This window comes from Crocodylus siamensis, chromosome 2 (genome assembly GCF_052110815.1).
Source record: "Crocodylus siamensis isolate JL-2025a chromosome 2, ASM5211081v1, whole genome shotgun sequence".
Lineage (NCBI taxonomy): Eukaryota > Metazoa > Chordata > Crocodylia > Crocodylidae > Crocodylus > Crocodylus siamensis.
In genome coordinates this window covers 255,998,625-256,016,664 of record NC_143396.1, presented here as the reverse complement: position 1 = coordinate 256,016,664, position 18,040 = coordinate 255,998,625, and the positions used below count along the sequence as shown (strand labels likewise).

Genomic DNA, 18,040 nt, shown 5'->3' with positions numbered 1-18,040 from the left:
AAACTCCTTTTTTAAGAAGCAATATGTACCCAGCTAGGACTTTACAGCTGTCACTAGCCTTTCACAAAAGCAACAACGCACTTCACAGTGGCATCAGGAACAGAGCTCCTTTCATCTTGCTCCAAAAATGTTGTTCTATATCATGGCTCTTCCCTGCCCCCTCGGGCGGTTGGGGAACTAAATATATTAAGGACCATGAGAACCTGTGGGCTGCTTTTGCAAAGAAAGTGAGATATTTTCATGCAAATCTTAAAAGCTGGACATCTGTTGTTAATTTGGGGGGCTGGACCCGATGATCTTGTAAGGTCCCTTCCAGACCCTAACACCTATGAAATCACTTGAGGTACAGGAAAAATTCAGTTAACTTTTGGGGCCATGACACAGTCAGGTAGTTCTCATTCAACCCAGTAGAGGGCAGTATTGACACACAAACAATAGCCATTTTTGCAATGGTCATTCTATTTTTAGTACTCTGAACTTTTACAGTCCTTTCCAAAAAATAATATATGCATTCATTCACATGAGAAGGGGAATACAATGTATTTGCTAAAGTTTTATGAGTAAAATATAGCAGATTTTTATTCCTTCAATGCTGCCAACCTTAAAGCTTGAATCTCCTGATTACATCACAGCTTAAGTACTCTCTATCTGTGTCATTTCAGTAAAGAAGCTTTATGTCATACAGATTAATGGCACTGTGGACCGAACCCTGATCTCTAATGCCAACTTTGTGTAAATGTGCTAAAAACAAATTATGCACACCAATTTTACAACACAAAGGAGACACCTGCTCCCATGTCTTCACTGAAGCAGAATTTCAAAGGGCAAATAAAATTCTGCTTATAACTACTTTACTTCTTCAAAAGGTACATGGAAAAATTCAAACAATTGTTCAGTTTGGTTAGTTTATTTTTAAATGGGGAGGGAGGCTAGCATTTAATTTGCTTTATTAGACAACCAGAAAACTAGCAGGACTGTAGTATTACAAACAAAAGGAGAGTGAAATTTAAGACTTGAGATATTTCCTGAAATTTTTTGTTGCTAAAAACTATTTAACACTAGTCAAATACATGTGAAAAAGAAATCTCTGTGGAAATTCCCACATCTCTGCCCTTCAGTTAAGGCAAATCTGCCAGTCTGGAAAGCAAAAGAGGATGGAAACTTGGCTTAATTAACTAGTGGATGTTTCTATTTGCAGTGGTGAATCCCAGGGTAGTGTGCAGCCAGTGTAAATGGCTGCAAGTCTCTCCCTCTTGTCTTCATCCCAATACCAAGTGAAAGTGAGAAAGAGAAGGCCAGACTAGAATATCTTGCACATCCATGATCCTGGATTAGTAGATTACCACAGTTACTCTGCTTTTAATGATATAACAGAGAATTTTATGTCCCTCCCAGGTATGAGGAAGCAGAAAGATACTACTATTCCTGCAACACCTTTTTGGAAGTGTGGCTGAGTGCTGCTTGACTAGATCAGAGGACCTGGGCTGTCAACCTAGGCTTTTGCTCCTAACTATGAGGATTACCTGGGTGAGAAATGCAAGGGACAAAGCAGCAGTATACCAAACTACATCAGAGCGCTAAGCCCAGAACAGACACCAGTCCCCCAAATTTCAGAATGAGTTTTTTAGTTTCTATAGGAATACCCTCTCTCCTAATGACTAACTGAGAGCCCTAAGAATCTCAGCCATCATTTACTTTGCCCAATCTTCCAGTACCTTTTAAACATGTATGCCATGGATAACCAGTTAGATAACCCACCCTTGTCTCTTCTCATTTAACAATATGAGCAATAATTTGCTATTTTCTAGCATCTTGCCTCTTTTTGGCACTAAAAGAAAAGCACTGTCTCCTTTATGGACAAAGAAATTGAGTCAAAGAAGGAAATCACTTGCCCATCATCATGCAGAGAGACAGCTGGGAATTAGATATAGAGCATGGATCACCTGACACCCAGATATGTGCATAATTCCATTCTTCCATCCTAAAAAGGAAGTATGGAAACTACCAATCTAGACCTGTGGAGATCTAGGTTGTATTCCTAGTTCTGTGTCCACCGGGCTGTGTGTAACACTGGGCAAACTCCTTTGCTTCTCAGGACCTCGGTTATCCCATCTGTAAAATAGGGATACTGACAGTGACCACCTGGAGTGTTTTGAGATGTGCAAATAAAAACAGTATACAAGATAAAAAATATGGATTAATAGTAGTTAAAGCAGGGGTTCTCAAACTTTGTGATACCACAACCCTGAGTGCTGGATGGCAGCGGCAGGGGACGGGGAGCTCACACGCAGCCGCCACTGCCACTATCTACCCTCCCGCACCGCTGCTGCATGCTGCCTCCCCACATCACCACATGTACTTCCTGGGAAGTTTGCAGCCTCCTTTTAAATTGCTCATGACCCCCCAGGGGGTCACAATCCACAGTTTGAGAACCCCTGAGTTAGAGGATCCCAACTTGTCCTTTTGATTCCTGCATCACTCAAGAGGACAACATTTCATAGGAAAAGAATAACGTCTCTTTAGAAAAATAAAACAAAGGTGCTGGTTTTGTCGATTCTCTCTGCCCTATGCTCACTTCTAAAAAATGCTACCTCTTATCATTAGTACCTGATAAAACAATTCTTGAGGGCCCTGAGAACGTAAGCCATTCCAACGGAAAAACCAGAAAACTGACAGTAATTAATATAAATCATATGTCAAGAACTGTAGGAAACTGATAAAGAAAGAAAAAGGGCATGGGGAAAATATTATGTATGGCTAGTAGTCAAGGGGTACCTACAGACATAAGGGGCTCTGCTCTAACTCTTGGCACTTTATACAAAGCACCATGAGTTAGAACCCTACCCCCAACCCAACCGGTGTTTTTGGGTAGGGATGATCAAGCCTGCCTGCACCAGCCCTCTTGGCCTGCAGGCTGGGTGCTCCAGCAGGCTTGGAGGAGGCTGCTGAATAGGGGCAATGCATAGGGCATGTACAGGGCTGCATGTGCACCCCTGAGAGCACTGGTAACCCCGTCAGGCCGTGCTCCCTGTTTAGCTGGTGGGCAGGGGGGCAGGCAGGAGCACCAGTGCCCCCACTGAGAGTGCCGGCTGGGGAGCAGGCCACCAGCAAAAGCAGCCGTGCCACTTCTGGAAGTGTCCATGGGAGTTCTGGAAGTGGCATGGCCGTTTTTACAGTGAGTGAGATCGGCCACGGGGGACCCCCTTCCACGGCCAGTGGGATCAGCCACCAGGGACCACCCCCCTTGGCCTGGTGTCAGGGGAGGCACTAGACACCCATGCTGCTGAACCTCCTCTCTCCCCAACCCTACGCCAATCAGTTCTGGGGCTGTCAGTAGGGGAGAGAGGGAAGGGAGCAGCTGCTAGCTAGTTTGCCTGGCTTGAACTGGAGGTGGGGGTGGGCTGTAGCAGAGCCCCCCCCACCTCATGCTGCCCCCCCCCCCACCCAGCTACGCTGGCTGGGGTACTGAGGGGAACCGGGCTGGGCATGTGAGGTGAGGGGGCTCTATTTCACCCCCACCTCTAGCTCCAGCTGGGCAAAACTGCTCTTAAGAAGCCCAGCTGGAGCTGGGGAAGAGGGTGGAATGGAGACCCCATGCTTCACAGCATCAGTTTGGACCCCCAATACCCCAGCTGGGGTAGCTTGCGGGCAGGGCATGAGGTAAAAGGGTTCAGGCCAGGTAAAACAGCTGGCAACTGTGTGTTGCTTCCTTCCAGCTGTGTGGGCCAAGGATATGGTGGGGTCCAGAGGCACCAGACCCCGCCATCAGGTAGGTAGCTCTCAGGCCTTGGTGGCTGCCTATCTCACCAAAGATATGGAGCTACTGCTGTGTAACTCCTTGGCCTGCTGGGCAAGCCACAGCTAGATGTGGCTGAATCTGGCCATGGTTACCCAGCAACACCTATCCTATCCACCAACCAGTGTTCAGCATTGCTAGGGATGTAGTGACACCCCACTGCACCTGCTTGGATCCAGGTTTGGTGGAGCAGCTGGTGTTCCTCAAGGTGAAGCTCTAACTGCTGGGGTTCCCCAAGCTCCAGGTACAGACAGAGTGAATGCCACCCACGTCACTCTGTCTCCACCTATTTCCTTTTTTCATTTTTTAAAAACCATTTAACGCCCCACTCTCAGAGGTGGTGAGGGCACTCACTACATCACCAGACAGCAGGGGAAGAACATGTCCCTGCTGAGCTTCCATGCCAGGATGAACTTGGAGGTATGGGCTGGGGCTATGGGGAAGGAGGAGCCCCAGGTCCTGGGCATGACCACTAAAACTGCACTCTGCCAGGGCTGGGGAGGCATGGTTGGGCTGGTGACATAGGAAATGCCAGGACCAAAGATTCCCCTGGTGAAAGGTGGGTAGGAGGTGCCATAAGCTCCAGCCACCACATGCATGCATGGAGTCCTGGCTGCAGAAAGCCCAGACCCGTCACGTCTTTGACAGGCCTGAGGTTTGCTGGTTGCAGTGGAGTTGTGAGGCTCCAGGTGAGCTCAGCTCAGCTGCCTGGGATGCCAGCTTTTGGGTTGAAAAACCCATCTTCAAGCTAAGGAAGCACATGCAGTTTGTGTGTGTGCTGTTCCTGGATGGAAGTAATAATAAAGAAGCCAGAGGCTGGCCTGCAATGCAGGCAAGAAAGCCAGTCAGTAAAAATGGAAATGGAGGTGTCAGGGGGTGAGAGAGACAAGCTGGGGTAGGGGGAAGGGGGAAGGGAGATATAGCAGGTAAAAGTGGAGAGGTACCTGGGGAATCATGTGTCGGCAGTTTCTAGTGTGTCAGAATTCCAATGTCTATATTGAGTCCATGAGTTTCTGTACCTAGGAGGTTGATGAAGTTTAGTTCATAGGCTTGCATGTGAAAAGTGGTTTGTAAATTCCCTTTAAGGATCAGACCTGAGAGACTGGAGACAGGTGGTATTCTGTTCTTGTCTTTGATAGATTTTTAGTGTGTGATCATTCTGGTGGGCAGTTTTGTCATGGCATGACCTGGATCCATTCAGTGTATTTTGGGCTGCAGGCATTTGGCTTCTGGTGATGATGCTAGTGAGGTTCAGTGCCTGTTTGAATTTATAAACTGCTTTTCACAGACAAGCCTATGAACTGCATTTCATCAACCTCCTAGGTAGTAGGTACAGAAACTCATGGACTTAATATAGACATTCAGTGGCGATGCATAGTGGGTGCAGGCGGTGCGCATGCACCCTCTGAGAGCACCAGTGCACCCCCTGACTTGCCATACTTGCCACTTAGGCAATGGGCAGGGGGGAGCGCTGGAAGCACTGCAAGCACTGGCTGATCAGCCATTGTGGGATTGGCCACGGGGGACCTCTCCCCGCCAGGGCAGCAAGATCAGCCATGGGCCCCCCACCCCGCCAGTCAGCAGGACTGATTGGTACCAGTTTCCTATGTCGACACTGGAATTCTGACATACTACACCCTGCTGAACATCTGACTCCCCAGGTACCCCTCCACTTTTACCTGCACTGCTACATCCCCCTTTCCCCAACCCTAGCCTGTCTCTCTCCCCCTGATGCCTCCATTTCTACTTTCACTACTGGCTTTCTTGCCTGCATTGCATGCCAGCCTCTGGCTTCTTTACTATTCCTTCCATCCAGGAACAGCACACACACCAGCTGCTGGTGCTTCCTCAGCCTGTTGAAGGGTTTTTCAACCTGAAAGCTTGCTAAGATATATTTCAGTAACTTAAATATATTTCAGCTGGTCTACTAAAAGATACCAGATTAGACTGACCCAAAGGACCTTGTCTGCCAAGGCCATGTCTGTAGATCAACTTCCCTAGCACCTGACCGGAAGGACGCAGGGCCCTTGGCACATCTAAGCCCCAGGGCTGCGGCTGGCAGGGAAAGTTCTCTGGCATCTGCTAGAGAAGAAAGTCCTGCAGGAACAGAAAGAAAGGCTCTGTCACAGTCTGGCTGCCTGAGATGCTGCTGGTGCTACTGTGCTATTGCTCACTAAGTTATTATTTTATCTGTTGTTATTTAAAGTGGTAGACCGGGATGAGGCTGCAGGGGAAGGGGAGACTTCATTGGGGAACACTACCATGTCATGTAGAGGCTCCAGCACCTGTGAGGGCATGCCTCAATACACACACAAGGTAACACATGTCACAAGTTTTGCTTGTCAGTAGCCAAAGGTGGTTTCCAAGAAAGCAGTACACCTATCTCCTTGAAAGCTGGCAGGCTTCATGGCTTCAGCAGGGCCTACCATCCCTGCAGTTTTCACCCTGCTGTGCCTTAACATACACATGAGACACAAGTTTTACTTTCAAAGCCTTGAGGTACAGTTTACCAGAAACACCTATCCCCTTGAAACTTGACAAGCTTCATGGCCTGAGAGGGGGCTACCATCCCCGCAAGTTTTATCTGAATCAGGCAAGAAATGACACAGTTATAGGCAGTTTTGTGCTTCCCCATTATAGCTTATGGGCAAAACATTGAAACAGTGTTGAAACAGCGAAACAGGTTCGATGAAACGAAATGGAACAGCGGTTTCAAAACTAAACAAAACTTAAAATGAAACACTGTCTCGTTGAAATGGCAAAATGGAAGTCAAAATGAAACAGTACCGTTTCATTTTGAAACCCTAGTGCCTACCAGCATCATGTTTCTGGTGGCATACCAAAAAAACACACAGACATGGAAGTTTATAAACTCCCACTTTTTCTTTTCATCTCACTTACCTCTAAGCTGATCAGACATCGTTAAGGGTGGGAACCACTGTATTAAGGATTCAAGTCACCTGAATATTAATTGCAGGAGAAATACATTTAATTCCAAGCTGGGGAACTGTACTCAGTACTGACTCAGAGAAGTGAGCACTGCCCATGGAGACATTCACATGAATTCCTGCAACACACTGGAACACTGTTTCAATAGTGTCTTTATGGGAAGAGTTTCAATTAAAATCACCAGCATAAAAATACAAACGGCACCCAAGTACTTGTCTACACTCTGCAGGGGGCTTTCTCCACATCTCCTCATTGACATTAAAATAGCAAAGGCATGTCTACACTAAGAAATATTCCCCATTCAGCCATCAGTATACCTGTGAAAAGGCAAGCTAGGGTTTGCCTAAACTGAGTTATTCATTGGCTCATTCAATGCACATTCCTGTGTATCTGTGGGTCAGCACCAGTGCAGACAAAGCCTTTACTGAATGGGGGCTATTCCCATTGCTGAAGTGGTGGATATTGGTGCTGAAAAGCATGCTAGGATATAAAATCCCTTCCCCTGTGCAATTAATTTGCCTCTGCCCCTTACTCAGCTAGTATCACATGGAGCCTGGACACCTGGGGAAATAATCAAGCTGATCCTTTCCAGTTTGGACACAGAGATACAGTCTTCAGCCCCGCACATGTGAAAGACATTAGAAAGAGGGGGAAGAGGATTGGGCAGAAAGTCTGAAGCATTTCAGGAGGTTCACAAAATAGCCCTCGCTCAAACTTAAATAAATGATGACTTTAACTTAACTCCATGAGACAATCGCACAGGGAGTAACAGTATTTCCTTTTTTCATCAGGGCTGATTCTCAAAATATAACTGTAGGTTAACAGAGGCTTCCACCTTGATAACTCAGTCTACTGCTCACTTAATGAATCAGACAGGAGGTAAACAAGCTTCTCAGGAAGGGAGCTGGTGTAGACACAAGACAGGTCTTTGGTAATCAGCAGCAAGAGGACCCAGGGAAGGACATGACTCTTTTGTGGTGCACAGAGAAAACAGCATTGATAGTTCGATTTCTTTTACACTGGCTGGGGAGGGGACTTTGTTTCAAGCTAAGCTACACACACAAAAGAGCGATTTAGTATCAAGACTCCTTCAAAACGGGCAACTTCACTAGTCTGAAATACGTAAGGAATTTCTCTTGCTTGGCTGTGTGAAGCAGCTCTGCTCCTGGGTTAATGAAAGTCCTAATCAGATGGCTTTTCACAACAGTGAAAAGAGCCTCTTTGCAATCAAGTGAAGATGCAGAGAGGGAGAGAGAGGAGGAAGGATAATATTCAGGCTTGGCAGGTAGCCGATACACAATTCATTTCAAAGCCGGTGCTATTAAATAGGAAACAAAGCCTGGGGCACAGGTAGCCTCTAGATATTCTCCCCTTGAGTAACGGGCATCTCCAGTTAACCTGACCGTCACTAGATGTCCCTATTACCAAGCACAGGAGAGATAGTGAATTGTAGTATTCATCACAGAAATCCAGATTAAAGAAGGCAGGCCAGGTTTAGCTGGTTCTTTGGTCACAGTTTGTTCATCTGCTATATTTCCTGTCTCAGACAGGAGAGATACTGATCTTTTTCTTGCTTCTCTTGTGTGAGGGTCCTACAGTCCCCTACTCCTCCCATTCTGTAGAAGGTCTAATTATAAACATCTCAAGCTTTTTGCCTGTCTTGGAGCTGGGCCATGTGATCTTCTTGACAGTGTACTTTCACATGCACTCTGGTCAGGGTAATAACATTTATACACGATGCTTAAGGTGTGAGTGCAGCCATCGTTCACTGTACCAGCAAAAGGCTCTTGTGCCTTTCATGGAATAGCATAAATTTAACAGAGGTAATAAAGAATCAAATCTGGTCTAAAGAGAGTTAAATATGGTTACAGCAGTGTTACCTGAAATTGATGTAACCCTGAGTTTATCCTGCAAAAAATTAGGACCAGAATCCTTCTAAACAAAGCTATTTGCACGTTTTCTACACAAAGCAAGTTTCTACTGTAAGATCCTTATCGGTTCTGAATGATGTGTTTATGGAAAAGTGCAAAAGAAAAAGAGCTAGTTCCAAGAGGGCTGACTCAAAAGGCTGGGAAGAGATAGAGACACTCATTGAAATAGGAGATTAAGGGAGAAAAAAAGAAGGGAAACAGGCTGTATGCTAAGTCTGGAAGGTTGAAAGCAAGCCCAACAACCGTACTAGGCAGTATGCAGCTAAAAATGATCATTCAGGTCTATATTAAAATGAAAGCTTCTTCTTAGACCTTATTCAACAGATACTGAGAATTCAGCACTTTGTAGGAGGCAAAATTACAGCTTAGGCCAGATAAAGACATCTCTGCACCTCAAGAGAAATTTTTGGAATACAGGCAGTCCTTGGACTAACAATACAATTGGTTCCTGAAAACCATGTCTTAAGTCAAAATGTTGTAACTCGGAACCAATTTTCTCAAAAGAAACAATGTTATAAATGGGGCATTGGTTCCTGAACCAAGGCCCGATACCCTATTTTTACCAAAAATACCCCAGAATGTTGTACTTGATCAATTATAGATGAGTAACATAGCTACATTAACGTATTTATATTGTAAATAGCAATCATATTGATTTGGAAGGACTTCTTTGAGGTAACTTTGCTGGACTTTTTGAAGGGCTCTTGGTTGGACTTTTTGAAGGGTTCTTGGCTGGAGTCTTCTCAGAAGTCTTGGCTGCAGGTTTTTCTGGAGTCTTGTCTGCTTTCTTAAAGAAAGTATCCAAGGAAGTTTGGACAGATGTTCTCCAGGGAGATAAGTGACACAGCGAACTTGTTCACTGGCGTGGTGTTGCGTTGGATCAAGCGTTGTAAAGTTGGAACTGCCGTCGTAAAGTTGAAACAGGGTGTCAATTTATAAACGTTGTAAATGTGAAACGTTGTAAGTGTGAAACTTTGTAAGTCGAAACATTGTAAGTCAAAGACTGCCTGTATATGACTGTGTTCACCCTGCCAAGACCCAGAGTAGGAAAGCCCTACACCTGGTGCCTGAGACCAGTCCTTGTGGAAGACCTATGTCCGCCTAGACATAAATACACAATGTCGTAGTACAGCTCCAACCAGCTCTCTCACATTCTAGCTTGGTATAGCAGCTAGACAGAAACAAAGCATTGCCATGGGCTTCCTCTGAGTACCATCAAATATCACCATAATATCTACCTAAGCAACAGAGACAGATTCCAAAGTTGTCAATTTAAAGCACATGCACCCTGCAAAAGAAAAGATCAAATAGCTTGAAAGTAACTTTTAACATCTGACTTCAGTAATGCACAGCATTTTTGCTTAAGCTAAGCTTGCTTTTTTCTTTACCCTATAATGAACATTGCTGACTGAAATGCAAAATGCTACACAATTTGAATTTTGGTTGATTTTGCATCATGATGTATGAACCACAGAAGTGCATTCTGTTGTAATATGACTTACTTTCTAGATTTCTTGCTTTTAACAGGAAACAATAAATGTAGAATTCAGTTTCCTGCATGGGTGGATTCCTGGGACTTCTGTCCAGGGTAATACTAAATGTTAAATCATCTGGATTATTTTTGTACCTGAAGTCAACTTTCTAAGTAAAGTTTTCAAAAGTATAAGACTGTTGAATCTGCTATCCTAATGAAAAATAACCCCTACAATGACACCTTAATACTTAGGGGATGGGAACATTAGACATATTAGTATTCAATTAGATAAATTTATACTCGTACTGCAAAAATGGAAAGAATCTTCCTAGTATAGTATTGCAAGGGGGCAGGTCAGAGATAATGTTTTTCAATTTTTTAAGTTAATTTAGTGCTGCTGCTCCAGCCAGGGGACTGCAGGGAATGGCTGGACTGGGCGCTAAACGTGGTTGCAACAGCAGCAATTGCGTCCTTGTTCCCTCCTCCACTGCAATTCTTCTGCCAGCTTGGGGGCTTCCATTGTGAGAAGCGAGTGCCCGGGGAGCTGGGCTCAGCCAAGGATGGTGGCAATGGTGCTCCAGGAAGCAGGGAGTACCTGCCCAGGGAACAGGAGTGTTTGGAACAGGGAACTTGTCTGCTGCTGTCCCCAGCTAGGGCCAGCACCCTGTGCTGCTTCTTAAAGAGGCTGATGAAAATTGGTGGGTTAGCTCCACAGACCAAAGTCCTCTGTTCAGTCACAGAACACATACAGTGTAAACATATAACAGTATAAACATCATTCTTCATCACAGAAACCCCATTCATCTCCTAGCAATATGCCTCATCCCTGACCTCAGCAGACAAATTAAAGGAGTTCAGTTTCTACACCACATTCACTCCTTTCATACTCACCACAAATGTGAAGACCTACAGAGCCATGACTGGGTTATAGCATACTTGCTAGTCATAAGTAGCAAGGCCTAAAGCAAGAGAGGTTCATAAGCCTTCCCATTAGAAGAATCTGTTCCAGTTTGTTGTAGCTTTGCCAAACCTAAACTATTGGAATGCTATTTTCCATACTGGGAGTCTTTCCCATGCCAAATGGTTCATTTTATTATTATTTTTATTATTTTTAGCTGTTTCTCAGAACGAAGTTATAGGAATATCTGCTGCTCTGGACATGTTAAAATAATTTTTTGCAGCTGTTTCATCAGGAAGTTCCAGGATCGCCATGTTTTGGAGCGGGGACTTAAACTCTGGCATCAGGGATTAGCCTGCTGCCTTTGCTGTCACCATAAAAGAGTATTTAAACCTTTCCAAATAATAAGACTTTGAAAAATCTGTTGGCACCTGCTCATAAGTGACCTGCTCACATTTAGTAGCTATATTCTTTAAAGGATGTGTCTCTGCTGAGCACAACCTCACAACTCCTACATGTCAACAGGACAGCCCTATGCTGAGTGATGCCATTATGGGCAGTGACAGATGTTCAACTCCCCACTCCAACTCATGGCACTTCACAGAAAGTGTCATGAGTTTGAGCAATTCCCCCTCATCCCCAACACAACAGATGTTCACTGTTTGGTGGGGGGTGAAGGGGAAAAACAAGCTCTACTTCAGAGCTGGTCTGCAGCCTCTCTTCCCCTGTCCTTCCCCTTGCCCCTCCCAGCTCCAGTGCTGTTTGCAGGATGAGAGGGGGAGAAGGGAGGGAAGGGAGCTCCAAGCTGGGGTTTGCCCAACCTAAGCTGAAGGGGGAGGGGGCTGGGGAGACCACAAAGTGGGGAAGCTACAATCCACATATGCCCCTCTAGGTCAGGCTGGGCAAACCCCAGCCCAAAGTTCTCTCCCCTCCTCTCTGTCCCTTTCCTGTCCTGCAGACAGCACCAGGAGCAGGACTGGGCTGCATCAGCCCAGCCCCAATCATGTGCAGGGACTCACAGGTTAATCAAGGCAGTCTGCTTTGGAGCACCTTCATCTGAACCCTCATTAGATAAGGGGCAATTTGTCATGCGACTGGGGATTTTTAAAGCATGCTGCAGCCATGCCCTTCTGTCAGGGCATAGCTGTAGAGTGCTTTCAGGGAGCCAATCACTTTTTTCAATACCCTCGTTTTCTCAATGCCCAGTGTAACATGTGGACCTAGTTTGCCAAAGTGTGTGATATTCACACCTGCAACTTAGTTTTTGGAAAGTAATTCTTTTAATGGGTAGAGAGTTAAACATTCTAAGAACTTTAAAAAATGAGGTGCTAAGCATTGCAAATCAGGCATCAAAACAATGAGCATTTGATGATTTTGATCTCAATTTGCATATCATTTCCCCATGTTTAAAACTGAAAAAATCATATTATTTCACCTCATGAGGTTGCTAAGAGGATATTTTCATTAATGTTTCTGTGAGGAGGAAGGTCTGTATGCAGTATGGGGTTTGGCTGACATACAGTAAATAATGCACAGGACAATTCAGTCAATACTGAGGATAAAAAGAAGTTTTTGAATAGCTACAAATTAATTGAGAAGTGTCCAATGTGTGAACTGAATGAGGCATAGACCCTGTGGTACGGTGATCATATGTCCCAGTTTAGCCAAGACAGTCCCAGATTTCGCAGGCTGGTCCCAGCTGACTAGTGAGAATGAAAATGAGCATCCTGGAAACACAGGGGCACAGGGTGCAGTCTTGGGGGGAGGCAGAGTGGCACAGCATGCCAGGCAGGTGGGCAGGCAGGCACTACTGCCCACCCACCTGCCCAGCACACCACATCGCTCTGCCCCCACCTCTGCTTGCAGCAGCACCACTGACTTGGGAGAGCTGAGGGGTGGGGGCAGTGTCCCAGATGTCCTGGATTTCCTTACGGTCAGCCTACTCTGTGGAAAAAAAATAGTATGTAATCATATGATTAAGGATGTTATCTTAACATATATGCACAAACTGAGGTAGAACTGAGGTAGCATGGGCAACCTTTATTTTGGCATTACCTAATTTCTGACTGCTGAAATACACAGTTTAACAATCAATTAACCTAGCATTTTTAAATTAATACTGCATATGTTTCATCATTATGGAGACCTATTTGCCACAGTGTGGTATTTGACTTAATTATGCTTGGCTGTATATATAGCTTAGAGTGGCTCACTAAATTATGGGGTGCCCCACAAATTTCAAATTTATGCTAAGATCCTAGATTTGCCTAGATGACACGAGCTAAATTTGTCATTTGGCTCAATGAATGATTATGCAGGTAAATTATTACAATCTAGAAGTATCTGAAAGATGTAAACTCCAAGGGAAAAAGAAGGTAATTAGAATGGTCCAACAAATAATTTAGGGTGCAAAACCCATTACTAAAAACAAGGGTACTCAATGTCCTGGCAATGACTCTATAATGCTTCAGAGTTATGGAATGCCATCAGCCATTACCTAATTGTCACAGAGGAAAGAGCTTTCTTGTTAGTGAAGCTGGTCAGGAATTTTCCAGTGGAATGGTTTTCTGCTGAAGAATGCAGCTTCTATAGCAAATTTTGATTTTGTCAAAAAAATTCAATATTCCATCAGGAAAACTAAAATGAAATATATTCAGCTGGAACTAAATCAGAGGGTTTCATTTTGTTGAACTAACCCAAAACATTGCGTGTTATTTCAACAAAACGTTAAGCTGCATTTCCATAGCAGTGCATATTCTTATGGGAACTATAGTGTGGGCACCCATTTTCTCCTATGGTCTAGTCTCCTTTCAATACTATATTTCCCATAATGCAAAACAAGTTTTCCTTTGAGCTCTATGATGCCTCACAGGAGTTACAATATTGTATGTGTGCGCATCCCTAGAACTGCAGGCCAGCTAGGTATCATACACCATACCTCAAAAACAACCTCCCACAAGTCTGACATTCAAGAACAATCTGTAAAGTATAAGAAAGTAGCTTATCTTCCACAGATATGGTTTGAACTATTTAAGCCATAGTTTCATTGCTAAGGTTTCCAATGAGCAAGGTATTTGGTGTCAGTTGTAGTGGTAGTTTCTATGGTTCAGAGACATATGCAGTGGGGAACTAAACGGAGAGCATTATATTCATTTCACACAGGAGTGCATGGAGTTAAACACACAAGCACTGCTGAGGCAATTCTGCATCTGTTAGATGAAAGGACTAAGTGACCTAAGAGGCATTTACTACCTGGGAATTTCAGAATGATCCCATCACCTAAACTGGTCTTTTGGGTCCCACAGCCCTTCTTAAATTTTATCACATTGTTGGAGACCCCTATGATTGCTTTTGCAGGACAACGAAAAAGTAATGATGTCACTGCCACCACCCTGCAGCTTCTCTAATAGCGTATGAGACATTATAGCAGTCTTGTATTTTTTCTTTTTCTTACATTCATACTCACCCTTTCCCACTTCCTGGTTGCCTATTCCTTCTTCTAGCATATCCTCTAGAGTTTTCCTTATATTCCTGTTGAAGAAACCCTGGGGGTGGCCACAGACAGAGTTGGAGCTACAGTCACTGCTCCCCCTGTTCAGTGCTACTGCTGCTGTTGCCCCTTCTCCCCATCACTGGGCTGCCATATGGGCAAAGCACCCCAGCCACATAAATGATGCCAAAGCCCTCCTATGCTGAAATGCTGTAGAAACCCCGAAGGTGCTTGGGGCAACTGTTCCTATCTGTCCTGGCCCCTTCCACCCTGCACCCACTGCCACGAGTGCCAGAAGGAGCAGGAGGGTGGGGTCAGCATGAAGACCAGGAAGGACCCCCATAAACTAGGCACACTCAGCCAGGAGGATGGGATGGGGCCATGGGCAGGTAGGAAGCAGTGTCTGGGAGCAGGATAGATGGGCAGAGGCTGGGGTGGGGGCCAGGGCTAGGACCGGGATCACAGGCTGGCAACAGCATGGAGCTGAGGCCCAGGGCAGAGACATGATCCACTCCCCACATGTCACTGCAATGGGTACCAAAACAGAATTGTAGTTCTGCCGCAGGCCCTAGTCTGTGTTGTCACCACCCCACAATCCCGGCCCTAGCCCTGGCCCCCACCCACGCTTCCCATTCCTGGACACTGCTCCCTGCCTGTCCATGGCCCCATCCCATTTGCCCAGCTGAATGTGCTCTGCCCAGATGAATGTGCTCTGCCCACAAGGGTCCTAACCAGTCTCTATGGAAATCCCACGCACCAGCTCCATCCAGCATCCCTGACAGTGGATGTGGGAGGGATGGGCCAGGGTGCCCAAGCAGCAGGGCTGGATTCAGTGTTGGCAGAGCAGGGACTGCCAGGAATTGGAGTCCAGTCACTGCACTGTCCCCACCCTATCACATGCCCAGGGGTGGTAGGACCGGCCACATGAACTACAGCCCAGGTTGCACATGCACCTGGGCCAGGTGGGGCTGAGGGACCCGCCACAGCTGAAGAGGATCCCTTGGTAGGCTGAATCTAGCCCACAGGCCATATCTTGCCCACTTCTGTTCTACATTTAAACTCTAGGGCACAAATCCATATGATGGTGATAAGCGGAAGAGTCTCATCTGGCAGCTGTGTTCTCCCTTGAGCATTGACACAGTAAGCTTCTACACTACTAAGTGGAAAACTTAACAGCTTTATTGAATGCACTTGGCATTGGGTGATAAAACTCTCAGCTCAGCATCTCTTTCATTGGATTTCAATTAATTGAAGCAAACACACAAGTTCTAAGCTAATCCAATGGAAGATGTATTATTTAAGCACCCACAAGTCTTTGTCAGGCCCCACAAGTAACTGTAGAGAGGTGTCAGCCCCTTCTCTCTGTGCCTGGTTTAAGCACCAGTCTCAGACACATTTCCCATCCTGATAGTGTGAGGGAGGCGGTTTAGGCAAAGCACTGTTATTTTTGTCCATCAAGGCCCTGTAATCAGGTATGCAGACACAGCTGCAGTACAGTTAAAAGTTGCAGCAAAGATGAGATCAAAGTGACAGTTGCTGTAGCCCTGAACAGGCCAGCCTCTCCAAAATATCCAACCCCAACACACCTTATGTTGCATGACAACCTGAAGAGGCAGGCCTTGGTACTTCCCTGCATCAAAGTACCAGTCATGGCAGTAGTGATCATTGGCGGGCTGCTTATACTGTCCCCATTCTGTATTAGCCTAGTCCCAGTGTGAGCCATCAAGGGAACCCTATGCTAATACAAGACAGACAAGCATACCAAAGTAGAAAATCATGCCCCCTACACACCCACTGCAGTACGACTAGAGGAAGAGCTGGAGCTGAATGAGGGTGTTGTAACCAGCTCCCTACAGGCCTCCCCGGCTGTGAGTGAACAGTACTAACATCAGGAGAAGAAAAAATGATTGGGAAATGAATGCCTCAGGGAGTTGCAGCAGCCTTTCTTGATCTTGCCCTCCCACATCCCCCAGGCACATTCAACAGCCAACCAAACAACCAGCTGCTTGCTACTCATCAGCTTTTCTGATGCCCTTCACTCTATTCCTGCAGCCCCACAGGTTCCAGGCCTGGTAATCAGGAGAGGCTGAGCCCTGCTTTGAGCCTGTCACTGCCATCAGCACAGCATTAGGAATCAAGTCACATTCACCTTCGCGCCAAAGCTCCCGGCTCGGCTGCCCATCAGCAAGTCACCAAGCTGTGCCAGCCATTGCTCTGATGTGTGCAGACTGACCAGAAGTCATATGCCAGCATAGCTAAAGATTGGTAAAGGGAGACTGGGCGTTATGTCAGCTCCTACCCGACCTGCTGACAAGGCGTTGCCTGGCCCCCACAGCAACCCCTAATAACAAACTGTTTTCCTGCCCCTGCTTTATGGGCCTCTCAGGGCATAATACCTAATCAGTGCGAGTGAAGAGCCCATTGGCCCCGCCACAGCATGTCTGGGCTGCCGGTGACACATCCCATTAATCACTCGCTTCACTCGGGAATCTGTGTGCATGGAGCATGAGTCCAGCTTCCTCCTGGGGAATAATCTGGCTGGGCGGGGGAAGGAGCCAGACTGGCTGACACACTGCAGTCTGAGTGAGCAGCATGAAGGAAAATAAATGTCTGGGGGAGCCTGACAGGAACAATGGGCAACCAGTTTTAGGGGGAGCTCTGAGCCAATCTGCAGAGACAGGAACCAGGGCTTTCTTTCTGCTCAGCACTGGACCAGGCTTCCCTCTCAAAAACATGCAGGGAGCTGGAGCAGTGGATCCCAGGGAGACGTGCAGTGGCATCCTCACACCGTACTTCTAAAGTGTAGGTCACATGTCAGTGGCTCCAGCTGCCATGACCAAGCAGGGAGCTGGTGAGGAGGAGGAGAGCTATCTGCTGCTGCCCCTATCACCAGCTGACCTGGGCAGGGAAAACCCCAAGCCATTCATGCCCCACTCCAGCCAGAAGATTACAGGGAATGGCTGAACTGGGTGTTAAACTAGGTTGCAATGGCAGCAGTTGCATCCTTGTACCCTCCTTCTCCACTGCAATTCCCCTGCCAGCTTAGGGGCTTCCACTGTGAGGAGTGACTGCCCAGGCGGCTGGGCTCAGCCAAGGATGGCAGCAATGGTGCTCCGGGCAGCAGGGAACACTGGCCAGGGAGCAGGAGTGTCTGGAACAGGGAACTTGCTGCTGCTGTCCCCAGCTAAGGTGATCACCCTGTGCTGCTGCTCAAAGAGGCTTTTATTACCTGGTGGGAGTGGGCTGGCGCAGTTCACCCTACCCCTGGGTCAGCTAGGGACAGCAGTGGTGATGGGTATGTTTCTGCTTCCTATGCTCAGAGGCAGAGATGGGTAGGGAGGAATAGGATGGAGGGTGCCACAAAGTACCAGGGGAATGGGGTGCAGAGTGAGGGAAGGAATCTTAACTACTTCAGGGAGAAAAAAAAATCCCTGGCAGCTGCCGCCACAGCACAATCTTTCTGTTATGGGGAGGTGCTGTAAGGAGGGAATTGTAAATCACT

General features: G+C 46.4%; 1 protein-coding gene across 3 annotated transcripts in view; it reads right to left on the bottom strand.

Annotated features, from left to right (window-relative positions):
* Positions 1-18,040, bottom strand: part of NRXN3 (neurexin 3) — a 1,344,032-nt gene that overhangs the window by 963,535 nt on the left and 362,457 nt on the right. The gene's annotated exons all lie outside the window — the stretch shown is intronic.